At 39.1% G+C, this 27,902-nt stretch overlaps 1 protein-coding gene and 1 long non-coding RNA gene across 11 annotated transcripts in view; one reads left to right on the forward strand and one right to left on the reverse strand.

The window, feature by feature from the left end:
- WNK1 (WNK lysine deficient protein kinase 1) overlaps positions 1-27,902 on the reverse strand; it is a 110,696-nt gene that overhangs the window by 81,018 nt on the left and 1,776 nt on the right. The window lies entirely within an intron of this gene.
- On the forward strand, positions 207-27,898 carry LOC309351387. Its single transcript, XR_014160813.1, has 4 exons — positions 207-355; positions 4,535-4,642; positions 20,485-20,625; positions 24,495-27,898. It is a non-coding gene; the product is annotated as an uncharacterized lncRNA (long non-coding RNA).

Genomic DNA, 27,902 nt, shown 5'->3' on the forward strand with positions numbered 1-27,902 from the left:
CTTCAAAATTCTGTTTTTGTTTACATGAAACGATAAAGAGTAGATAAAATAATTAAAATGCCGGCCATTCTGCAAGTGCTTAAATTTACAAACTATGGCATTTTCAGCAACTACACAAAGACACTTTAAAAAAAAGTATAATTAAAACAATGGGATTCCAAACTATAGTAACTGTAGCTAGGCAACAAACAATCAGATGTTTAACACCTGTGCACATTGCTCATAAGCACAGGGGACTGGAAGGAATAGAGCAGTTGCCTAGGAGAAAATTCTAGCATTCATGAACCCAAGAACAGCAGAACAAGATGGTGGTTTTCAAAAAGATATTACTGAACTGTACAGATTCCAAAAGGAGGTCAGTGTCAGATATTATTCCTTGCAGAAGCAAGGAAACCCAGACCAGGGAGCACATGCCAACTCCTGAAACAAACATCAGTCTGAGAGAACTGTTGGGGTTCCCGCACTCGCACCTTCCCTGGGGCTACATAAGACTAATGTGTTCCAAGGGAAGGCAAACAAAAAGAAACCTTGGCCAAGAAGCTAGTGCCAACAGCTCCTATATTTTACACTTTACCAAGGTGAGGAAATCAACTACAAACTCTTGTATGCATAAAGCCGAAGTGTGAGTGAAGCATGTGCAGGGCAAATGCAGTTCTTATCATAGTTTTGGATAAGGTCACCGTTCAATGTTCAGTTTTGTTTGTATTCATTTCCTCTTTACAAGGAAGCTGCCCTAGGAAAATACCATCTTCAAATATAGCCTTTAGTAATACGTATAACTATCACCAGTTTGCCTGCTCAGTTCTCCTATCCTATGAGTAACTCAAATATAAGCAATATGCCAGCTAACATACTAGAACTCTAAATCAATGTTTTTCTTCTAGATTTAAGTTTATAATTTCTGGCTAATTCAACAACGTCCCAATTAGTCTCATAGGTACAGTTTGCCTTGCATGTGAAGATCTAACTACTGTTTATATTGGAATAATTCATACTAAGCAATTAATATATACTACTCATAACTGGCATTGCTTGGGAATTGTAAGAAATCAAAAAAATCAGTGCAGCTTTTAAAGTTTCACTCCACCATCTTGATTCAAATAGTGTCCAGCTGTATCCAAACACAGACAGAAACCTGTTCCTTAACCTCAGGAACCATCTAGCAATATTTGGGCACAATGTATTATGAAATATTCAAATGTATAGCAAGCACCTTTCCAGAATACATAATAGACATCTCTCTCACACATAGAGCACATTTTTAAAGTAGCACATTTTTTTAAAGAAAATGTATTAGCTTCAATACCTAAGGTGTCATTAGATTTAAAATTAAGACTAATACAACAGAAAATAGAGTTTATTTAGAGTTTATTGGACCCCTTTACAGTTGTATAAAAAAGGGTTAGATAAGACAGTTCAGTGTTGGAGATGTGGCAAGGACAATGCCTCTCTGAAACACGTTTGTACAGTGTTCTTTACTTAACAAGTTTTGGAAGAAATTGCTGGAGTGTGTAACTATGACTGTGCAGAAAGTTAAATCTTACAGCAGCGAATATTTTATTGAACTATATACCTGCAGTATGGAAATTATCAACGAGACAATGGAAATGGATTTTCCGTGCCCTAATGGTGGCCAAGAGATTGATATTGAGGAATTGGAAAAATAAAGATATGACAGGTTTCCATCAATGGACAGATGATATGACATCACTCGCAATTTATGAACAGACTGCTTACAGGCACAGACTCTGTATGGATAAATACGATAAAATTTGGAATGAGTTTATACATAATGTCGTAGGCTATTAACATTTACATAAGCACCAGGACAATAACACTATACCAATTTATACAAGAATGTATGGGAATATTGTATATTGCTTCTTCTTTTTTGTATATTTGTGTTTTTAAATGTATCATTGTTATTGTTTTTCTCCCTCTCACTTTCCCCCTTTTTCTGTATCACTTTATTTCATTTAACTGAAACCATCATAATAAAATATAAATATTTTAAAAAGAACTGGAAAACCTCTTCCCCCAAAGCCTGCTACCATCAATTGACAGCTAGGCAAAAACTAACTGGATAGCTCTGAGCCTCAGCACAAGCTTACCCTTTGCATGTAGGGAGCAAAGAGAATCCCATTTAGAATTTTCCTGTGCTAGTGGAATTCAGTTTTCAGCTGTAAAACAGCTCCAGAACTCACTCTTCTCTAGGGAGACTGGTCTAGACCAATTTCTCTCATGCTTCAAGAAGCACCTGAAAGCCTAATTCTTGCCAGGCCTTCTTTCTACATCACAGTACGATATCCCATGCCTGAAAGCTGCAATTTGGTATGCTTTAGATTTTGAGTGTGGGTTTTACTGTTTTATTTCAGTCAATGTCAGATGTCATATTGTTTTTAATGCTTGAAATTATTTTCATGTGCTTTTATTGTTGTTGTTTTTATTATGAAAGATCTCAAAGTTATTTAACAGGAAGAAATCCATAAAATAAATAAATAAATACTTGTTTAGGTGGTTGCGGTGTTTGTATTCCTGCTTCTAAATCTCTTAAATTGTCTTGACTACTTTCAAGTAAAAACAGATTATGCATTTTCACCTGTCCTTCCAAACTGAGTTTTTAAAAATACTGATATGCCCTACAGGGTGGTTGTAAGGATTAGTGGATTAATGTGTCCAAAGGCATTATTTTTTTAGCTTGCATAACCAAAAGAGACATTTGGTGTTATTAATAACTCAGAGGTTTGCTGTGGTAATTGTGTATAAGGCCTAATGATAAGGAAGCCAAAAGGATATGGTTTTGAATCTGTGAAGTATTTAATTATTGCGCCATGTAGCATTTTTATATATTTCTGAATGGGGTGTAAACAAGAAAACATGAAGTGCAGTAAGGATGAAAGAGAATTCAAAGTAAAAGACTGGTTATTCTGCAAGAATGCTGGACAGAACAAGAGAATGACCGTGAAATGTCAGTACTGTTAAGGATGAACAATATGACCTAAATGCACCATACAGCAAGATACCTATGATGTTATTCATACACAGTCTTACCAACAGAGAAGTCTGTTTCTCATTACTTTGTATTTTAAGACACATGTTGTCCTTGGTTTTGCGCCATTCTATTTTTCAAAAGCCTGAATGAGAACAGTTTGGAGGATATTTCTCAGGATTCAAAACCAAAACTCTGTCGGTTTTCATGGTTCAAGGAGCCTATTATAATCAAGTCCCTACATCTTATTACCAGTGTTAGGAACTCAAATATATAAGCTAATCACCAAACAGAACCTTAAACCTAGGTTATGGTTGCCACAGTGGATGTCTAGGTGCCTTTTTTAAAGTGGTGTGATGATGATGATTTTCATTTCTATACCACTTAATATTTTAAAGGGAAAAAATCTCAAAGCTGTTTACAACACATTAAAACATCAAATAAAATAATCCAGAATAAAACAAATTCAAGCTTCAAAGAAAATATTTCAGATCCTTCTCTAAGTGAAAATTTTCCCATATTTATTTACCTACTTAATTTATATAGCTGCCCCATAGCAGAAGTACTCTAGGAAGCCAGTGTGGTGAAGTGGTCAGAGTACTGGACTAAAACCTGGGAAATCAGGATTTGAAACCCCACTGTCATGAAGCTCACTGAGTTACCTTGGGCCTCTAAACCTACCTCACAGGGTCTTTGTAGAGATTAAATGGGGGGGGGGTGTAAACCATGTACTCCTTGGAGAAGAAGGTGGGGTATAAATGCATAAATAAGCTCTTCTGCTTACCTGGTTAAGAAAGCTGGAGATATCAGTCACCAACCTGGCATCTAGAGATTAGGGCTGGGTGATATCTGGTTTTCAACATTGTGATATATGGCTATGTCACAATGTCTGAAACAAGGATGGAGCTAAGTAGAAGCATTGGCTAGCTTCACAGTTTTTAACACACTGGGATTTTTGCATACTGCATGCATGATCAAAAATTATGGAACCAATATCACAATATGGATTTCATGTGGCCGCAACTAGACCCACGCCAGTAGCAAAATGCACCTGGCTAATTTCTAACACTGCTTATTACCTTCCTTCTGCCCCACTTAAGTCTTTTGTGAATCTCTGAAGATGGTATAATTCAACATAGACAAGTTGCAAATCTCAATGTGAGAAGAAATGGGGAAGATGAAAACAAACACTATTAGCATTTCTCTTTTAAAATATAAATGACCAGCCCTACCACACCACAATGCCCGCCTTTCAAATTGCAGTTTAGTTGTCACAGCCAAGCTGTGTATATTACATGCTAAGAAATGGAGAAATAATTAAAGTTTATGCTGAATATTGCGTATGAAATAAAAAGAATTCTGAAATTCCAAAGAATTAAGAAGTTTCTAGACACACTGTGTTTACTATTCTGAACTGCGCATTGATATATTCTTAAAGACAAACTGAAATTGCCAGATATAAAGCAGCAAAGTATTAAATGCTAATGAGTTTTCATTCTGTTCACTGCTCAAAAGGATGACTGAATCTGTATTTTCCTATTCCAGGAACGATGAAAAGTATTGGCCATCCTGCAAAAGAATGTGTTAGTAGAGTGAAGAATCCTTTACAACTTCAAAATAGTATAAATATATCACTTCAAGAAGGAATAAGAGGTATTATTTTAGAGGTCAGCTTTTGCATTTATTATGAAGCAGGCTAACAAATCCCATACCTTTTAAAAGAAACGTTATATGTGAAGGTCAAACTGCTACCATGCCAATCTCTACAACACTGGTTACACAACCGAGTCCTCTAAGTTCCTTCAAAAAGCAATAAAGTGTTACATAACACTGGAATGCAAAAGTTGGCATGCTGTTCACAACAAATGTCCTATGCGATGTTAGGGAAGCTAATCTGATCTCCATGGCTAATATCCTAGAAATAAAACTTTCGGAAAAATTTGGAACATAGGTGGCTTTGTAATCACATCTTAGGCAGTTAGATGTGCATTTTTTTATCACTATGCACAAAGGCATCTTGCCAGAAACATAAAAAGACATCTATAGGCTTCAAACTACTTGACTTCATCTACGTAGTCATATTTTAACAGCACAACTTGTGATGCACAATTTCTACCACAAATGTTTACTGAATAAACACTAGTGGTAGCAGAAGCAGCAGCTATAACCATTGTTAAAACACCACAAGACCATTTGTGAATATGTGATCACATCCCACTAATGCCAGCTAAAGCACACCATAAATACACAATGAATCATTGCCACTCTTAACACCACCTCTGGTACTAACTCCCGCAAAGGGTAGTCTACAGCCAGTCCCAGTGTCAGCAGCTATAAGACAGCGCTGCTTGTCTACCTATCAAGAAACTGAAAATACATGACCCGCAGCAACAATCTCAGAGTTTTGTGTATAATCACAATTTCTATACAGCTCCTACCCAGGACACACCCTATCATGAAGTAATGTGAAGCAACCCACTTAAAGTAGCACCAGCAGGGAGAAGGGAGAAAATACAAGATTTAGGTCGCTTGGCGTGGTCATCTACACTTCCAGGATAGTGCCTTCTGTGAGTTGGCATCACATCCACACCACGATGGGCGTTTGGCCACAAGACCTGCCAAACCAATGCCAATAACAGCCAATGTATGTAGGTTAGGTTTACGATTATTAAATTTATATATCACATCTCATGAAAAAGTGAACCCTATGGGATCTCTGCCAAGTGATTTTTCAGCAACATGCAATTTGCAAAAACTTTGTTTGCTTATTCCAACTTTATTCCAATAATTTGCTACATTTACTATATTTTCAGAAGTCTCATTAAAATCCTTTCTGCAACAGGATTAAATCTGTAAAGTGGATTTAGTCAAAAGAAACACGCTACTGTCAAGCAGCTTTCAGTGCCCGAGTTACAATTCTGACTTATTTCAAGTTCAACTGGAAAGTTTTGTATTTTCACAACAGACATTTTCAAATTCAGATAGTACTTATGGTTTATTTAACTTAAAATTATTCCAAAAGGGTATACTGCCAGTTTGCTCACCATGAGAAAATCAAGAGCTTCAGCTGGGAACATTGAGCTCAGTATATATTAAGTACCTAACTATAATCCAGCCTTATATTTCAGCACATTTAAGACTTGCCTAGTAGCCATAAGCTGACAAGGAACTGCACAGCTGAGTGAATAGGCTGGCAAATCTATCACTTCTCTACACACAGAATAGAAATCATGCAGGTTGCCATGCATAAAAGTGTAAGGGGCAGAGCTCTTCATCCCACTTCAACCAGCCCCCCACCCTGGCTAGAAATTATCCTCCCCACCTGCCACATGTAAGTACCGGTAACTTTCATGGGCTTATTTACAAGACTGCTACAATCGGCTACAAAGCAGCTTCAACAAAATATAACAGCTTTTCCTCCCTATATGCCCCCATTACAATCCAAACTTTTACAGGCTTAACCTTAACCCACTAGCTCTAACCAATGCAGAATATCACTGTCAATCACGACCACAAGACTACTTCTTTTTATATTTCAACTTTTTTTTCTAGCACTATCGCTTGGGCTCATTGTGTAACAAACATTTAAAGATACACACAAAAATGCAGACTAAAAGAATTGCATTAATGATATAATTTTAGTGCTGGCACAACACAATTGGGAGAACACACTATCACAAGTGAAGCACTTTCACTGTATGCTACTACATCATTCAGAGCAATGCCCATGCCAAAATATTACTGATAAAAAAATTCTTCCAATAACCTTCACCCTTTGTCTACTCACTGCTATTTTTATTTGGGTCAAATTCAATGCAACTAGGAAGCGAGCCAAAGTTGTTGATATTCCACAAAATTTCAGCATCCAACATATTAAAGCCACATAAGCCATCTATTTTTGTTTCTTGCAGGTAAAAACAAAAATGCTCGCCATGCACAGAATTCATACTAACATAGAACTCCATAGTTAATCACAGAGCACACAAAAAGAAATTACCATGTTTTTATTCAGAATAATAAAATACAGCAGTAACTTTAGGAAACAAAAACCTAACTCACACCCTAATATATATGTAAAATCATTTGAAAGGAACAGTTTTAAGCCTCCCAGTATATGATACTAAATGTCAGGAGTAGTGCAAGCAACTACAGTAGTACCTCGGTTTAAGAACAGTCCGGTTTAAGAACGATTTGGTTTACAAACTCTGCAAAACCGGAAATAGTGTCTTGGTTTGAGAACTTTACCTCGGTCTAAGAACGGAATCCGAATGGTGGAAGGGCACCGGCAGCAGGGGGCCTCATTAGGGAAAGCACATCTCGGTTTAAGAACGGTTTTGGTTTAAGAACGGACTTCCAGAACGTATTAAGTTTGTAAACCGAGGTACCTCTGTACTATTAAATTTTTCAGATTTCACTAGCAAAAATCCTTTTTTTCTGCTTGCATAAAATTGCCTCTAAGAACCATTCAAGTAGATTTAGGACCATGCTTGTTCTCCCATTAAAGGCCGTTTTCAGTGGAGTTACCTGGCACTTAACTTTTTATGGTACTTTTAATTTCACATTATGTTCAACAGTGCATGTAACGCAAAATGAATTAACATAGCCAACAGGAATTTCTAAGCTTCCAACCTTTTCTCCAAGTAAGTTTGACTTAACACAGGTTTATTTGAATGGGGAAGTTGAAAGACACCTTCCAGGAACTGGGCACTAATTAAAACTATCCTTCATACCAGTGGATTGTGTTGCTTCCTTCCCAGTATTCTGAAATGGTAGAAACAGGAGCTCAAACTTAACTGCAGGTTGTATCCTTTGGCCTGGGAATGATGTCTGGATAATGCCAGATATGTGGGAAATGCTTGTGGTAACAAGTGGTAAGCAAAGTGTTAGGAATATACAGAGACACCACTGAAAATAGGTTCCAAAGGCCAAGTCTTGATGTGCCCAAATTGAAGTTCAAGCCTTGTCCCTCCCCTGGTTCAGTTTTTAGAAGAAACAAAAACTATTTTAATGACTATTAAAAATGTGACGTTTCCTTCCTGTTCTGCTTTTCCATGTTGTTAAAAAGACTTTTACAACTACATAAATACTTCATGAGATTGGGGAAAGATTCCTAGATCTGTTAACACTAAGCCTTCTAAATGGTTTGGGAGCTACATAATCAGAACCCCATGATCATGATTAAGGGGGGGGGGCGGAATCAAAGTAGTTTTCTCCCCCGCAGCAAGGATTCTTCCAAGGATTCTTACATCATTCCAGCACTAAGCCTCCCTCATAGTTTGCCAATAAAACTGTATCAGAACCATTGTGACTAACAGATGTCTCTAATTTTTATCAAAGTAACAGCCACAGCCTTTGAGCAGTGAAACTGCACACCAATCCTTAGACCTTGATTGTGTTTAGTAAAATCATATGCCATTTAAATTTCCACAAGAAACAAAATTAACAGTCACAGCTGATGAAATTATGTCTGTTTAGAGTGGCAAAGTAGAAATGTGTTTTTTTGCTTTGTTTTAGAGAACTCAACTCTCAACAAGACAGGGGGAAAAGATTTTACACACAAAATGCCACAGAGCAGTTAAATTAAGTCCATTAATTTACAAAAACAAAACCCATAATCTCTTAACAAGCTAACACAGAGCAAGAAGCTAACAAGCTAACATAGGGAATAGTTTTTTAACAAGCTAATATAGAGCACTGAACACATTCATGTTCAATGGCTTTACAGCTGTATAATCTAGTACAGTGGAACCTTGGTTCTCAAACGCCTTGGTACTTGAACATTTCAGCTCCCGAATGCTGAAAACCCAGAGGTAAGTGTTCCAGTTTTCAAATGTTTTTTGGAAGCTGAACGTCCGATGCAGCTGTCGGCTATTGTTTCCAGGGCACCTGCGCCAGTCAGAAGCTAGGCATTGGTTTTCAAACATTTTGGAAGTCGAACGGACTTCCGGAATGGATAATGCTTGAAAACCAAGGTACCATTGTCCTTGCATGTGACTGAGCAATCATAAATCAACCACCACCTTATATCACCTCAAACAAAAGGCTTTTCAGTGGTCAGTGTATATTCTGCTTCATTAAATTATTTTGTATTTTTGAATCCCACTCTTCCTCCATGCTGAAGCATAGGTTGACTAGGAAAAAAGTCAATAAAACTAGGAGATTAGTTAAAATCACAAGTTTTCAATAAAATATAAATAGGCAGTGATGATTATCTAAAGGATCATGCCATCAAGTGTTGAGTAATCAAGTGATGAGATTAAAAATGACAGGCATGCATGTGTCAACTGGCTTTAAGAATGTTCTGTAATAAGTCTATACAGAGCAGTCTCAGATTTTGTTAGCTGGCCTTTGCTTGGTTCACAAGCAAACACCTACAAACTCATTACGACAAGACTAAATTAGCCTGTCTAATTGCTTTAGCTTTTTAAAATCAAAACTACTATTCAATTTCCTTTCATGTTTAATATCTTGTTCAGTTAAGACAAACATCAAAAACCTATTATGTATAGGTAAAGAGATGAGAAAAACAGTTTATGGAGGAGAATCCTATGTAATAAATGCATGCTTAGGAATCTAGGATCAATAAACCATCTTTTTCACCTAAAACCTCTTCATTGGCATCTTTATTAGATGACAATTGTTTAGTTTATTGATACAAAATACCTTTTACTTATGGTCAGCAATCTAAGCAATACACATTACTATATATCATTTCATATATGTACCAATTGTAATAATTTTGAGAGATACACTTCAACATAACTTTGTTAATATATTTATTAACGTTTATCTGAGTGTTTATAGTTGTTTAATTTTAATTTTATGTAATTGTTGCATGTCATATGTTCTTATGTAAACAAAGATGTATCTTAATGCAACCACATTAAACAGCTTAAAGATGAAAATGAATAAAAGAGAATTTTAAAGAAAACTTTAAAAAAAACTTTCCATTTCTGAAGGCAACTGAGAAATTTTAAGATTAAAGTATGGAAAGAAAGCAGACTGGAAATATACCAAGACTGGAAAAACATTACAGGCCCCTGAGCAAGCCATGGCCAAATTGAAGCTAGATCCAGCCATATATCAAAATCTATATATCATGACCTTTATGAATCTACTGAATAGAAGCCCAGAGATAAGATTGTTTTTCTGCAGTCCAGTGATATGCAAATTTTATTAAATAAATGAGTAGAAAGTATTTCATAATAGCAACTTTAAAATGAATTAATTATCTAAATTGCATAGAAGTTTTGATGATTACGCGGTACATAAATCCTGTTAAATTAATTAAAAATATTATGGTTGTTCCCTGCTTTGTAGAAACCTGAAAACGAACATTTACATGGCAAATACTTAATCTATTTCTACAGGTGCAATAAAGGTTGAACAAAGGGCTGGCCTCTCTAGTGACTCATTTAAATGCTGTAATTTGAGTTGTTCAAAAGTTTGTCAGAAGTTTTCCTGAAGTACCATCTTGAAATACAGTATTGCTATAGTTTTTTCTGTTTATTTTCAATCATTTGAGAAACCCTGAAGCTTCTGGGTTAGAATTTAATATGTCAAAACTGTAATTATAACACACACAGCTGATAATGGAAGTTTCATTTTCATATTTCTGAAAGAACAATCACCTACAGGATAGAGAGTTGCATACATTTTACTTTCATTTCAGACACTCACCTACAGCAATTTTAGCCACTTCCTCCAGAGCAATTTTGTAACTGCAATAAGGGGAAGTGAGCAAGCTGAGCAAGTTTACTGCATGCTGTGCATTTTCTGTACTTATCTTCAAGTCTTGTATTGAGTACTGTACAGTGGTACCTCGGGTTACAGATGCTTCAGGTTACAGACTCCGCTAACCCTTTGCTTCAGGATGAGAACAGAAATCGCGCGGCAGCAGGAGGCCTCATTAGCTAAAGTGGTACCTCAGGTTAAGAATGGACCTTCAGAACTAATTAAGTTCTTAATCCGAGGTATCACTGTATAAAGCAAATATACTTATTCAGAGAAGCTCATGCACATACTTGTTTACAGCTCTGCAGTCAAACAGACAGCACTTCACTTTGCCTGGCTTCTACAGTTACTTCAACATAACATCAAGATAATTGCCAAGCCAGTTCTATGAGGTACATATGATTTCTTCTCATCTTAAGATTTAGAAGTGTTTTTAAAACTTGAAAGACAATGTCTGTTTTACTCAGGTAGGATAGGTAACATGGGAACATGCAGAAACCAATGTATCTATTAGGCCAGAGGTGAGCAGAACCCTTAAGGTTCAAGTAAAATAGATCCCACCAGACTTTAAGTCTGCCCACTCCTGTATTAGATCCTGTTAGAACTCTGAACTACAGTTTCTGCTACAACCAAATGGGGAAACAGTGGTTCCATCTCTATTTATTAACCATAATATGAAACCAGACTTTTAAAAAAAACAGGTTAGTAAGCTAATCAGATCCTGCTTTCATATCCTCATTAGTAAGCGAGGACTGAATAAATTCTGTGAAAGAAAGAAAAATACCAACACTTCAAGATCTAGTGCTTCACAAAGAAGAATGGCTGTAAACTGAGGCAACATGCAAATGAAAAGCACCAAAGTTAGAGACTATGCTTAATGCATCCTCAGCAATTTCCACAGTGCAAACCACTGCAGCACGCTATTGGTTAGTGTGTTAACTGTAAGCAAACAAATGTGAGCAAGATGAAGGTTTTACCCCGCAAAGATAGTTCTAAATACCACAACGTGCTGCTCACCTAAAACCACAAAGGGCAATGTCAAGAACTAAATATGGCACAGGAAGTTTTATGATACATACAAAATCTGATTGCATTTCTTCTTCCAAAATTAACTTTTTTCCCATCAGGGTATAAAGAATGAGCAGCTGGTAAGCACCCAATATATTTAATACCTTTACATTTTCACACCAGCTTGCATGCCTCTTTACCAGGGTGCATTTCAGCCCAAGTCAAACAGATTATTTCAATATAATTTTAAGCCAGCCTTTAAAAAAAAGCCACATGCATCTATAGGCCTACAGAAATGGCAGTATGTGTTAGTACAATGCTTCTTTGCAAACTCACAAGCAGAGGTATCCCAAACTGAATTTAAGTAAAGTCGAAGGTAGTCAGCCTTTGACAGACATGTCCATATTAAAATGTAAGTAAGAACAATCAACAGAGGATACTTAATATTTACAAAATGTAACGATTTACTACAAAATTGTTCAGAAGACCTAAAAATATGATCAGACCTGAAAACAAACCAAAAAAGCTGCTATTAAAAGATGTTTACATAAGTGTAAATGTTCAAATCCTTAAGATAATCAGACTGCACTGCAGATTTTAATAGAAATATTTATGGTTTATCATTTATGAGCTATCAGTCCTAACAAGGATCAAGAATCAAAGTTTTATTATGGTCAAAAGAGCAGGGCCAAAAGCAGCTTGCTGACAAAGCAGGGCAAGATGATCAGAAGTGAAACGTAGGTAGAATGCAACACAGGTCAATTGGTCAGGCAAGAACACAAGCTCATACTACAAGGTTACCATTAACTGGCAACACTGTTAAATGCATTTAATTTAAAATGGCCAGGAATCAAGGCTGTCCTGTTAAACCTGCCAAATTAACAGTGCCTGAAAGTTTAATGATGTCTCACAGAATATAGTTTTCATCCAAATGAACATGCCCCAGCTTGATTTTAAGGCAATGTAAAATCCTGGAGACTTTACTGTAAAGGTAGTAAGACAGTTGAAATAGACAATAGGCATATGTGGCAGGTAACTAGCTGATCCACAAAAAATTATTTAAAGCAAAACTAAACCTAAACCTGAATCCAATTCCAAATTCCAAATAAAATAAAATATTGTTAAGAGGATTGTTTTCTGAAATGAATCAAACCCAAACCTTAACATTCTGGCCCTAAAATACAAAACTGATTATTTACACACAAATACCAGGAACTGGTTCAAAATAAGTGATTCAATAATTCGAAGTCTGAGAGTAGTAAGAAAAGGCTTATAGGATGGATATGTGATATATATTGTTTACTTAATCCCATGTAAACCCATAGCCAAACTCTAGTTAGCTAAATAAGTGAGCTTTCATAACCTATGGTTTGAAATTGGCTTGCTTTGAAGCTAGCCAGAGTTTGTTTAAACTACAATTCAAGTTCATCTGCAGTCACAAATCATGATTTGTGGAAAGTGAAACTAAAGCTTTCAGAAGTCTTTCTCCTAACCAGACATGAGTACTGTGGTACCTCTGGTTGCAAACGGGATCCGTTCCAGAGGCCCATTCGCAACATGAAAAGAGCGCAATCTGAAGCGCCGTATCTGCGCAGGTGCTTCTGTGCGTGCGAAAGCAGCGAAACCCGGAAGTAACCTTTTCCGGTACTTCCGGGTCGCCGCGGGACGCAACCTGAAAGAACGTAACATGAGGTATGACTGTATCGGATGGGAGGTTGGCTTAATGCAGGCTTATTCCAACATGTGTAGGTAGCACTCAACAATTGCTTAGCATTACGTGCAAGCTGGATCAAATAATAGAAGAAAAAGTTCTGCTTTTCACAACCATTTGGAGTTTTATAAACACGCCAATCTCTAAGCTGTTCACTATGCTAAAAAGCCAACCCAAAAGCTCTTCCTCACAAGGTCCTCCAAGCTCTTAACCATTTTAATGACTTACCTATATTTTTTAAAGCTCTAATATATCCTTGGGAAAGGGACAGCTAGAACAATAAGCAAAATGTGATATAGAATGGCACTGTACTTATATTCTGCATTGAAGAAACAGAGATAAAAAATAAATGTCATCTTATATTTCAGAGCAAGCCAATTTCATGAGAGATTATCTTAAGTATAGCTCACTGTGGTTTGATCTTAATTTGATACAAATTGGCAGGTGCGAGTTGTTCCCTAAATTTCAATTCTGCGTTTAAAACACAGTTTATTCCATCAGCAAAGCAGATCCCAAGAGTTCCCAAGTCCTAAAAAAAATAGAAATCCGCCATTTAAAAAGGATAAGAAACAAAGCTATGTGTTGCAGATCAGATGGAAAGCATTTTTTAAAATGAAGATATGAACAACACATGTTTAACACTAAGAAGAACACTGCAAGGAACATGCAGTGGTGGGGCTCCCCTTCAGCAGGCATCAATGACTATGAACCCTATATCTAATCATTGACAAAATTAGAGCTACTCTGTTGACGGATGTATTTTACCACAGTCAGAGTAACGGAGTTAATACAGTTTATTGATGTTCTAGCCTTCCCACAACTTTTAGATTTGAATATGGTAAACAAACCAAATATTACAGGCACTTTGCTCCTCCACCACTATAGCCACATTGGCAGGAGCCAAGCAATGGTTTGGCTTCAAGTTATGTAAAACCCAGGCTCATAGTTAATCTGCTCCCAACAAATCATAGGCACTGCAACACTAAACCCAAACATGGCATATCTCCTGGAAGGAAAGCAGGAGCAGGGAAAAGAGTGGAGCTCCTATAATGTTCACACCATGAACCACCTTCAACTTTAAACCACAATTAAGCTTAAGTAACATGTTAAAGCGACATGTGAACCAGACCTTCACAATATTAAATTTGCAAAATTAAAATAAAAGCTTGTAAAATTTCTGAACTGCAAGGAGCCAAAGTTTAGTTTTACTACTTCTGCACATCACTGCAGCATCCACTATTGCTACAATTACTGTACGTACATTCTAAATGTGAGCTGAATGACAACTATAGACATCACTGAAAACCAGCTGCCTTGCATCACTTTCTCTATATAAACTGTTTACATAGAGATTTACCCACATTGCTACTCTGATTGAGACAGCTTTGCCTTAAATTTGCCAACTATGATTCTAGATACTATTAAAATATCAGTTATTTTCACTTATCCGGGAGGAAGGGCTTAACCAGCATTACAACTCAATGAATCCTCAATTTACACTGGAGACCAACTCATTTCAACCACATGCAAAGCAATATAAATACAAATGTATTCCATGAAATATAGCAACCAACTTTCAAGTTTGGAAATATCTCCCCCCCAATAGATGACAAGACTGTGTAACATAAATTTGCTTTACTTCAGTATGACTCAGAACTACTCTTAATTTCGGGCAAACTATGAAAACAAAACAGCAGGCATTATATTCAGGGGTACAAAAGTGAGCACAGATATAATTACTGCAAATTCACTTTATGTTGCACATGCATGACTACAGGCTTCATTTGTATACAGTAAATAGATTGTGTTAACCATTTTAGACCTGCATCTGACACCTGCTAAGGTTGATAGTTACATCTCCAAAATGGCTGTGATCTTAACTTTTTTAATGACTACTCAAACACAAGACCTTGTGTAGAGCACATTCCCTAACACTTTTTGTCACCGTATAGCTGTTCAACCATGCGCTAAAGATGTGTTAAGAGTGGATAATTTTGGTGTGTGTGTTTTTTTAAAAGTCAAAATTGCTTATACTCAGTTTCATTTCAACCACAATTAAGGGTTGATTCTAAAAAAATTAGATGAAATCTGAGCTGATACACAAATATGTTGAAACTGTATGCATCTCTTAAGACTGAATCCATGATCTTCTAGCAGACACACAGGAGGGAAAAAACAGGATGAGGGAGAATATTTGACTGCTGAGGTCAAGCCTTATAAATGTGGAACAATATATCATTTATTGTACTTATTACTGGAGCAAGTCCCCTGGTATTTATAGAATATCAGCTGAACAACATGGCCATTTTATATCTAATCCAGAAATACAGCTTTTACCCAGAAATTATCAGCCTTGCTTTTATAACATTCTTGGACTGTTTTACTGTATTGGATGGTGGCCCTTATTTTCAAATGAATGATCTTCCTGAAGTGTCCTCACAAGGATACGAAAGCTACATTTACACACACAGTAATGCTAAACCATAGTTTAGAATTACAAGCAGCCCCCGGTTTACATCCGTGGGTAACATTCCGAGCCACCATGCACATCGGTGAAATCATGTATAGTGGTACCTTGGGTTAAGAACTTAATTGGTTCTGGAGGTCCGTTCTTAACCTGAAACTGTTCTTAACCTGAGGTACCACTTTAGCTAATGGGGCCTCCTGCTGCCGCCGTCACGCGATTTCTGTTCTCATCCTGAAGCAAAGTTCTTAACCCAAGGTACTATTTCTGGTTTAGTGGAGTCTGTAACCTGAAGTGTCTGTAACCTGAAGCATTTGTATCCCGAGGTACCACTGTATAATTGAAACCCATTGAAGAAACCTACAAGTACCTCATTCTGCGCCCCGCCCGCACGTTTAGTGGCATTTCAGTGACATTTTTGGGCCACTTCTAGATTCAGCATGATGCATGGTTGCACACATATTGAACACACGTAAACCGGGGGGGGGGGGGGAGGCTGCCTGTATATGGAAAAGTCTCACCAGGCCTGAAGAAAGGAATAGGGTCACACACTGCTCCAGCTACCTTCATCCCTATAGCCAGGAGAGCTGCAAAGACTACTTTCAGTTTCCATGAATCTTGGCTGTGTTACTAACAAACAAGGTATCCTGGTTTAAAGTAAAAGCTGGTCAGTTTAATAAGTCAGCTTCATAACCCATAGCTTGAAGTTGGCTTATTTTGTTTGTTTGTTTTACACTACGTGTTTGGTTCCTACTCAAGGTGAGAGTCACGTTAACAAAGTAACTGGCAACTCTCTTCCAGTCAGCTGCATGGGAAGAGGGGAGGATGCAAGCCAGGGGCTTTGTTCAGCTCAATGAGATCCATCCACATAGCATTAAACCATGGTTTAACATTATGTGACAATATAGTTAGTGGTGCATATTCTCTAAAAAGATTTTTATGGCAACCAGTTAGTACTGGACACTTGTTTAGGTAATGCACAATTTACAACACAGTAAATAATTTAAATCAATTAAGATCAGCTGTGTCTTGGAAATTCAAATCATTAAACTTCTGCAGTCTATTTTCAGATTCTGTGTAAACAAAGTAGTCATGTTTCAGCAAAAGTCGGTTTACATAACAGCAATACTTTAAAATAAGATCATGCTTGCTGCTGACCGCTAGCCTGGTCACCTGTGGCGAGTTAAGATTTTAACTACCCAGCCTCCTTTCTAGATAAGAGACAAAGACAACCCATTGTGCATTTTGAATGCTAAGGACAAGCAAGAGTGTGTTGGCTATAGTCTTCAAAAAACATTCTGAACACTGGATACAAGGCAATCTCCTTTCTAACCTTCTATCAATGAATTATATGACTAGAACAAGAAAGCCTTATCTGCAGCCTCCATAATTCAAGAGACTCCATCATGCAAGCTGCGGGCAAGGTGAAGAATAGGCAACATTAGCATTCCATAAATGGCATTTGCCGCCACCCCCTTCGGCAATCTGCAGAAGTGAAAGGATGCTGTGGGAGGAAGAGAGAGCAGTACAGTAGAAAGAAGTGGTCAAAAAGTACCAACAGAACATGGTGTAGAGAAGGCAAATGAGGAGGGTTGGGGCAGACAACTACCGCAAGAGTTGATTTCCAAGCCTGAAGGAGACTGATCAGAATGTCAATAAAAACACTTGGGGGTAGATGAACATTCTTTCTATAGTCAGGAATTTTTTCCACATTAAGATATGTGGTACATTCTTCCTTAAATAAAAATTTCCATAGAAGGAAGCTAACTTGGCTATTTCTTCCCCAGGCTGATTGGTAATTCCATTGCTCCTAACAAAGCATGTTTTACAAACAATTTTAACACTTCTTAATATTAAAAATAAACATTGCAACTTGAATGTTCATGTTTTTCTACACAGAGATCTCCCAACTTAGAGAACTTTGAGATTTTGAGTTTCAGGTAAATCTTTTTTTAACTCCATGGCCTAGTTAAGCATACTGCAACCTTTCCAAAGCAACAACACTGTACAAAGAAAATTGAAACAAATGACATATGCAATTTACTACGGACACATAGTAATTTAGAACAGCATTGTAATCTTGTGTGATATATATTATGCATATTCTCACACAATGTAGAACAAACATCTATTTTTGAACTATTTATCTCTTAAATTCACATCTGTCTTACATCATAAACAAAGGGAGCTTGGGGATAAGTAGCATAGTGGCTGAGATTGACCTACAGATCAGGAAGTTCCTGAGTCAGATCTTGCTTCTGCCATGAATTCCGAAGGTGACCTTAAACCACTCTCTCAACCTCAACCTAGGTATAAAACCAAACTGCCCTGAAAGGGTTGCTGTAGAGATTACAAAAGTCCAATATATGTGTAGCAAGCACTTAAATGCTAAGCAGCAGCATTTAACATACTGCACAATTAGGTACAGCAGCATGATAAGTTAAATAAGAACTGGTCCCTGAAGGCACGGTCCATTCCGATCACTACAAAAAAGCAGAAAGGGGGAAATGACATAACATTCTTTTGTCAGGTCTGGATGACACAGCAAGTTGCCATGCACCAAAAACAGAAGGAAAATCTTCCAAAGTCCTTTACCGCACAGGAAGAGGTGTGAGGCTAGACTCACTCCTGTAATGATAAACCATAGTCCATCAGAATGTCCAAAAACAGCCAGTGGCTTAGCTACTCTGTCATCACAGAAGCAGCAAAGTTTTGGAGTAAGTAGTTGAGTACTGAGGGTGCCTGGTAAGATAAATCCTTGAAGAGTTCTAGAATAACAGTGCTAAACAAAGTAAAGTATTGCTTATGTGCCACTAGCTTTCAGATGTCACCTTCCAAGTGAGTTGACATTTCCAGAACATTTCACTAGAAAGTGACTGATTAAGGTTTGTTCTAATGTGCAGCTAGACATATTTTGTGCAATGTAAAAAATATGTGTGAAATAAGTTTTTGTGAATTGGGCATATGGGATTTAATAAGGAATTAGGTTTCTATTTCTTAAAAAGAAATAGATGAGAAAATGTGAAACGAAATAGAAAATGAAGCTTATATTAATAGTATTCTGGAACTTACTACTTGACTAGTCAAATGCATTTACTGACCCATAATGAAATTGACATATATATATATATATATATATATATATATATATATATGAAATTGTGGTACTGGGTGTTTTGAGCAATTTCATTTGCAAACCTCTGGGGGGGAAATCCCTTAAACATATCTGCAAATATTGCGTTGGGAGCTGGTGCATGAGGTACCACCGTAGGTGGTGTTGATGGTGAACTGTTGCATGCTACAAGCCAGTGCTGAATGGGAGTTGGTTTTTCACCAGCAGTCCTGAATTAATGCTTTTTCATTCTGGTACAAAGTGCTACTAGTCTTGGGCAAAAGTTCAGGTTTAACTTTAGTTTTAAAATGTGTATTAAAGATTAGTAACTGAAGTGACTGAATGGGATATATGGGTTAAACGAAGGCAGTATAACCTATTTTTCCTCCTGGTCCCCAGCTGAATATCCCTACAAACACAAACTTTGTGCTTGTCCTTGCCAGCAAGAAACTCTTTCCAAAGACATGGTGGTATGATTTATTGTTCAGCAGTCTGTGGTCCAAGAACTGTCTCCAGCAGCTACAGTTCCCCTCAGTCCTTCAGTAGAACTTAGACCTGATAGCAGAGTTTGTTCTCTTTCAACAGGCAACTTAGTAAATCACAGTATAAGTCCTCAACTCTTCTTTCAGTTCTTTGTGCAGGCACCTTGTCCTCCCTTCTCCAACACTTCTGTTTTCTTTTCTCAATTATAACAGCAGCTGAAGCATAGGACAGGTCTCTGTTGTATCGTACTACAATTCCCAGGATACCTATTAATTTTGAGCTTCACCTATCCTATAGAACTAATCCTTGAAGAAGATTTACATCACATGGCCAGACTTCTGGAAATTTCAATTTAATCAAAGGCAGCATCTCAGAGAAATTCCCAGACTGAGACAAGGCCTCCCTCCACTAATGCCAACAGACTGGAAGCCTTCACAGAGTGAACTATATAGGCCAAGAAGCACAAGGTTCCAGACAATCAGAAGGACAGGGAAATATATTGTTATTAATAAATTTGTGTCTTGGACCTTATTCCAGACAATGTTGTAAATAATACATGGGTTACAGGCAGCAACTTTGCAGTTTTTGAGCAGCCATTTTGTGAAGATCCTCCATTAACCTTTGATATACTATGACTGTAAATGCAAATAGAATCTTAAACATATTTTACAGGGACAGTAGCCATTTTGTAAAAGAGGGCAAATCCTATTCACCAAAACTATAATTTACTGTGTGGGTTCAGTGTCTTCATTATGATTTATGGGGGAAGGGAATCAATGCTCAGCTATTGGTTTCAGAAGGGAGACCTCCTTAATCCCCCATTATTTTTAAGGCATCTCTATTATTCTTGCTCCCTCACTGTGCTTTCATTTCCCCAAATTTCCTGTCTTTCTTCCATTCTCTGTTGGTTGTTTCTTTCTTCTTTCCCATCCTTCTCTGTTAATTCTTATTTCCTCTTCCCTCTTTCATGTTCTTTCTTTCAGTTATGAAAAGTTCAGGGGCAGGCAGTGTACTGGCTACTTGTGGAGGAAGAAAAAATGCTTAGAATAAACCTGCCACTGATCAGACAGATGACACTTCCTCTTATGGTGCAAGATTATACTACACAAAGGGTTGGCTCCTTGGTGAGTAACAGAAATCTCAACAGCAATCCAATGCCAGAACATTTCTTAGCACAATGAGCTAATTACTTCACAGGTGTGCTTTCAGCACATATGAATTAAGAATCTGCTCCGCATTCCCACCCAGAACTGACTCAATGAAAAGGAAGGAGGGACTTAACTGGAGGTCACAGGCCACACCCAACACTTTAATTGCATTAATGAATAATCAATTGCATACTTAACTTCCTCTGCCCTACAGAAGTATAGTGAAGGCAAAAAGGATTTCTGCCTATTAACCATACTATCTCAGCTAGGAAGGCTATTATAAACTCAAGAACACATTCTGAAAAAGCAACTGTCAAATCAGTGAAAATTTAGACCACTATATACACAAACATTTTTTAAATCTAGTTTTTGTATCAGAAACCAATAGGATAATTGGTAGGTTGGTTTTACCTGCCTAATGATAATTTTATATTTTATTTGCATGATTATATTTGCATGAACTTTCAGAAGTGAACAAGAATCCATGAAGCAGTTTTTGGCATCCATCAAAGCTAAGGGAACAAGCTGCTGACTCAAAACAGAGGAAGATGATTCAGACTGGAAACAAAGCATTTTGAAGTATAGCAACACACTTAACCTACTTCCCCCCTCCCACACACATACATACCCCAGCAAATAAGGATTTCACTGCCTTTCCATTGCAGACTACTCAAATCCTACCATCTCCAAAATATTTATACCTTGCCATAAACACAGACAATACTGAAACTGGGAATTTAGTAAAAGTTTCATAAATAATCATGATTACTATTAAGCCTCAAAGCTCTCCACTTGCCTGTACAGTCAAGAATAATAATAATAATAATAATAATAAATTTTATTTATATCCCGCCCTCCCCAGCCGAAGCCGGGCTCAGGGCGGCTAACAACACTAAAACAATACAACATTATAAAACATTATAAAAATGAGTTAAAAACAAAATTAATGGCAACCATAAGCTAAAGTCTTGAAAAGATTGCCAAAGGAGGGAGTCAGGCTGCGCCCTAACAAAAGGCCAGGTGGAACAGCTCTGTCTTGCAGGCCCTGCGGAAAGATGTCAAGTCCTGCAGGGCCCTTGTCTCTTGTGACAGAGCGTTCCACCAGGTTGGAGCCGCAGCCGAAAAAGCCCTGGCTCTGGTTGAGGCCAGCCTAACCTCTCTGTGGCTTGGGACCTTCAAGGTGTTTTTATTTGAAGACCGTAAGTTCCTCTGTGGGGCATACCAGGAGAGGCGGTCCCGTAGGTACGAGGGCCCTAGGCCGTATAGGGCTTTGAAGGTTAAAACCAGCACCTTAAACCTGATCCTGTACTCCACCGGGAGCCAGTGCAGCTTGTATAGCACCGGATGAATGTGATCTCTAAGCGAAGACCCCGTAAGGAGTCTCGCTGCGGCATTCTGCACCCGTTGGAGTTTCTGGGTCAGTCTCAAGGGCAGCCCCACGTAGAGCGAGTTACAATAATCCAGTCTGGAGGTGACCGTCGCGTGGATCACAGTGGCTAGGTCAGGGCGAGAGAGGTAAGGAGCCAACTGCTTAGCTTGGCGGAGATGAAAAAATGCCGCCTTTGTTATAGCTGCAATCTGCGCCTCCATAGAAAGGGAGGTATCGAAGATTACACCCAAACTCTTAACGGATGGTGCTGGCACTAATTGCACCCCCGCAAGAGATGGGAGTTGCCCCCTCAGTCCCAAGTCGTCCCGTCCCAGCCAGAGGACCTCTGTCTTCGAAGGATTTAACTTCAACCGGCTCCCACGAAACCATCCAGCCACAGCCTCCAAGCATCTGATCAGTGTGTCTGGGGCCGAGTCCGGGTGGCCGTCCATCAACAGATAGAGTTGGGTGTCATCAGCATACTGATGGCAGCCCAGCCCAAAACTCCGGACAAGCTGGGCGAGGGGGCGCATAAAGATGTTAAAAAGCATCGGGGAGAGTATTGCACCCTGGGGCACACCACACACCAAGGAGTGGCGGGATGACAATTCCCCCCCAAGCGCCACCCTCTGTCCCCGACCAGAGAGAAACGAGCGCAGCCATTGAAGGACTGTGCCCTGGATCCCCACGTCGGCAAGGCGGTGGTCTAGGAGTTCGTGATCGACCATGTCGAAGGCTGCTGACAGGTCTAGAAGAATCAGCAGCCCCGACCCGCCTCGATCCAGCTGCCTGCGGAGATCATCTGTTAGGGCGACCAGAGCCGTCTCGGTCCCATGACCAGCGCGGAAGCCGGACTGGAATGGATCCAGAGCTGATGTTTCATCCAGAAACCTACCAAGCTGTTCAGCAACCGCTCTCTCAATCACCTTACCCAGGAATGGAAGATTCGAAACCGGGCGGTAATTGGATAGATCTAAAGGATCTAATGATGTTTTCTTTAAGAGCGGGCGCACCACTGCCTCCTTCAGTTCCCCTGGGAATGTCCCAGCGCCAAGAGACAGATTGATGATATCCCCCAGGGGGCCCCGCACCTCGTCTGGACACGCTCTAATCAGCCAGGACGGGCACGGGTCGAGAGGACAGGTGGTGGGCTTTCCAGCTCGGAGGAGTCTGTCCACATCAGCTGGGGATATCCAGTCAAAGTGGTCTAATACTGAACCCGAGGACAGTCGAGGGGCCTCCAGTTCCTTTATTGTATCCAAATTGGCAGGGAGGTCATGGCGGAGCAACAAGACCTTCTCCGCAAAAAAGCTCGCGAATGCCTCACAGCTGTGTGTCGAATTGTTATTTAAATTTGGCTGTCCTTCAAGGGACGTTAAAGACCGAATTATACTAAATAATTGCGCCGGGCGAGAGCTAGCGGATGCAATGGAGGCCGAGAAGTAGGACTTCTTAGCGGCCTTCACTGCCATCTCATAGGTTTTCATAAAAACCCTATAAGATGTTCTTGAAGCTCCGTCACGGGCACCCCGCCATACTCGCTCTAGCCGTCTGAGGTCCCGCTTCATTTTCCGGAGCTCCTCGGTAAACCAGGGAGCCCGGTTTCTGCGGGGTCGCAGAGGGCGCTTAGGTGCGATCTCATCGATGGCTGCCAGGAGCTGGGTATTCCAGGCCTCAACAAGCTCAGTCAATGAGTCGCCAGGGGGAGAAAGGTCCCGCAAGGCTTGACGGAATCTATCAGGGTCCATCAGCCTCTGCGGGCGAGCCCAAATTGGCTCGCCACCCAAGCAGGGTGGGGGTGGAACGTCAATCCTGGCTTTCAGAGCATAGTGATCAGACCATGGCACCTTCATTGAAGGAAACATGATCACATCTATACCGATGCCAAAGATCAAATCCAGCGTGTGGCCTGCTTGAAGAACTCACCAAAAAGCCTGTTGCATCTCACTGCATCAGGCCAACACAGTACCTATGTAGAACTGCAAACACCTTGTATAAAAAACCCCCCAAAACATTGCCTACAAAGACATGTTTCTCTACACCCCTTTTCAGTTAATTTATGAGCATGGAAGTATGCATGAACAAACCTGGACCCCATGATCATCTTCTAAGGTGCGCCTCCTCCATGAAAGGTCCGGAGGTTGGCAACACAAGAACAGGCCTTTTCTGTGGTTGCTCCCTGTTTAATTAATGCACCCCCTTCATTACATATCTTTAGGTGCCAGGTGAAAATGTTTCTCTATAAGCAGGCTTTAGCCGATTAACATTCTATGGCCGTTTAACTGGGTTGTGGGAGGGGGATTATTGGTTTGGTTTTGTTTTATTATGTATTTTGTGTTCTCATTTTGTACTTTTATGTTGTGAACCACTCTGTGATCTTCAGATGAAGAGTGGTATACAAATATGATGATGGGGATGATACTGTTCTAATTTCATATTGATACTTATCAGATAAATTTGCTATTACATTATTAAGGACTCAAGATGAGAAAAAATCCATGGAAGAGAGAGCATAATGCATTCAAACGAAAGGTACTTGAGGATGGCAAACAAAAATCAACCACTTCAAGGTTCATTTCACCCAGAATACAAACTTCTGACAACACTTTAAAATTCTCACTTACTCTTGGTTCACCATTAGTTTTTCAAAGTCTTCAAGGGCAAGTGCATCCTGGCATAAATTCAAGGACTGGATGCACATCCAACCCCCACAAGTTGTTCTGCACCCCAAACCGGCCCACACAAAACTACACTGTGATCAACAGGCATAACTGCTATTCCAGTGCAGTTGTCAAGCTGCACACTTGAATCCTGCTTCAAAGGAAAGTTTTCCTCAATCTATAAAAAGCTCCAATTTTGATTAAGGCCAAAGCAGAGCACAATAAGTACCAGGCAACTTACTAGTGCAGACAAACCCTAATATCAGACTGACTTTAAACCAATTTGTTCCCAAAGCACACAATCTTACTACAGAGCTTCTACTTCTAAGCTGATAGTCTCAATTTAAGCAAGCACTTAAATAAAATGTAAAAAAGAAATCATTACAAGTAGAGTTCAAGTTTTAAATTTAAGTATAGGAAGGGAAACCTCAGGGGAGTCTGTATTTGGCCATCCTCACTGGTATAGGGGAGTCAAATTAATTAGTTCATGGGTTAATTTATCTTCCTCACTGCTGCATTTGGTCTATTCTGCCTGCAACAAACTTCCAAGTTCTTTGAATTCTCATGTGAGCATGAGTTTGTTTCAAATGCTGACCCTGAAACAAACCAATATAAACTGAAGAATCTTTACCCAGTTTGCCAGACTTAACAAGATGTTCTCTGAAAGGCAACTTGTATTGTTTACATCAGTGGTTCCCAAATGGTGGTCTACATACCCCAGGAGGTCTGTGTAACATACCCAGGAGGTCCATGGCACCATTCACATAAAAAAAAACTACCACAGAGATATTAAAATTTTCAAAAGTAAGGAGCTCATGGCTTTGGGTTTTGAAAGTCCACAGTACTTTGCTAATTGGAGATCACTGGTTTACATTTCTGAAGTTTAGTGCATCTAATATTTATTTAAAATATTTTAATATCACTGTTCATACAAACTTTTTCAACATATACTGGAGCTAGCAACTTCACTGGTGAGCAGTGCAAATTATATGACTGCCCCCTATGCCTCTGGAAAATATCAGCATTGATTTTTCAACCCAGATTTTTTTCCCCAAGCAGAATGAGCACCTTTCATGTATTTACTGTTCAACTCGCAATGCAACAACTTCTTTCTTAGACTCAATTCATATGAACTATTATTGGTGTCTTTACTGTGAAATGATTGTGGAGTACAAGAAATGACAAACCAAAATTGCCAGCCTACCCACTTACCACTCATGTCTGTTAACTGGGTGTGGAATACTGCTACTGACCTATCAAGAAGGAATTACTACTTGCCTAACTACAAAGATGGTGCGAGTAGCTCACTCAAAGAACACCTGCAATCCTTTCAATTCATGCACCCATATGCACAAACACGGGGTAGCCAGAAAGCTGACAATGTACAGACAGCTACATACAATAATGACCCTCATTTGGTTCACAAAGGGGGCAATGCTATGGTCCTAGCTCCTTCAAAGCCCTGGCCTAACTGATGTCAGCATCAGTATTGTCAAAAAGCAGCATGCTAGAAAATGATTTGGACCTGAATGATCCAGATTCCTTCCAGTCCCATGACATGCCCGCAAACTGGAGGGAAATTCAGTCCACTTCTGAGTGCATTTAGATCTCTATCTCCTCTTCATTTCATTGTTTCCAATGCTGCAGCTACAATGGCGCAACTGACTTCTGTGTGCACAATGGAGTTTCCTCCTCTTCTCCTGTCACCTCCAGACCTCACCCCACCCCCCACATCCTCTAAATCAGCTGTGGAGGATTGGGGCATCCTCCAGAGCAGAGTTTGGGAGTATGGACAGTAGAGAGGAAATAGAAATCCCATTGCACCTATGGAACTACATGCACAAAGAATTGGATAAACCCATTCGAACTCAAGAACATCCCTCCACCCTCACTTCCACAGTGCCAGCTTGAGTCTGTCAGTTTGGAGTAGAATAATGTGGTAGAACCACCATCATTCTTCCCCTCTCCTCCCATCCACACAAATGCACCCCTTAGGATTGAAGCCTTAATCACTTACCATTCCATAAAACATATCTGAAGCAATACCAATTTACATTTCTACCTCACTTTAAACATGACCTAACATGTGTCAGGCAGGCAGACTTTAAGAGTCACTTCACAACAGACAGGGCAAACCACTAGTGTGACAGGCAGTGTTGCTCCTACAAGCATGCAATGTACACTGGTGAACTGTAATAGTCACAGTTCTCTAGTGCATGACCACAGTTTGTTTGATATTACACATTTGCCCTACACACATTACCACAGCCAAACATACTGTAACTGGGATTTTTTATTAAATGTGGAGAGGGAACAAGAAGAAAATCTCTGGATAGTTATTCCAGGGAAAATATCGTATCAGAAAGATTTTTTTACTTCGGGTTACATACACAAGCATATAATAAACAATGTATGCTGCAGTATCATTATTAAGCTGAGGTACACAGTTAGTAGAAATATGAAGGCTTTGCACAAATTTAACAGGGTTGTGCTAAACTTAGTGCCTTTGCAGCTCCACAGAATTCTCATTTTCCAAATATTTTATCACCACATTGTACAATGGACTCAGCCCTAGTCAATATAAAACCATTCCCTACTGACTTCTTTTTAATTTAAAAAGGGTTTGCTATCATTTGACAGGTTGCACATGTGAACCAAAACTCAACAGCCCGAGTAGTGAAGCTACCAAAGTATATACCAAAATCTTAAGTTGAGACTATCATCTAATGTTAGCAGATATAGGCCTGATTCACATATTGGCGTGATTTGCACAACCCAGTACACTAAACTATGGTTTACCACGCCCACACACTCCCAGAGAGTAATTCACAGCCACTGTGCTCCTCTCCCCAGTCCTCCTCATTGTCACACCACATAGAGTTAAGTCAAAGTTTCATTTAGTGTGTTATCCAAACTCTGGCCCATGGTTGAGCTGTAGCCAAGAATAAACCTTGGCTACAGCTTGTGGCTAGTAAGAAGAGAACTTAACCACAAGCCCAGTATCATGAGCCTGGTTCCAGGCCATTAAGAGTAACCAATGCTTCCCAGATCACCTTTACAGCACACACAAAAATGAGACTATTTAATATATAGCCACGATCAATTGTAATCTTCCATGGATCACGCACAGGAATACAGCCATTCTTTTGGGACTATCAATTTGGCAGTAGGGGAGTGAGTGCCTGTCTACCCTAACCCTGAAGGCAAGCTGACACCTTTCTATT

This window comes from Podarcis erhardii (genome assembly GCF_964252035.2).
Source record: "Podarcis erhardii genome assembly, chromosome: 10".
NCBI lineage: Eukaryota > Metazoa > Chordata > Lepidosauria > Squamata > Lacertidae > Podarcis > Podarcis erhardii.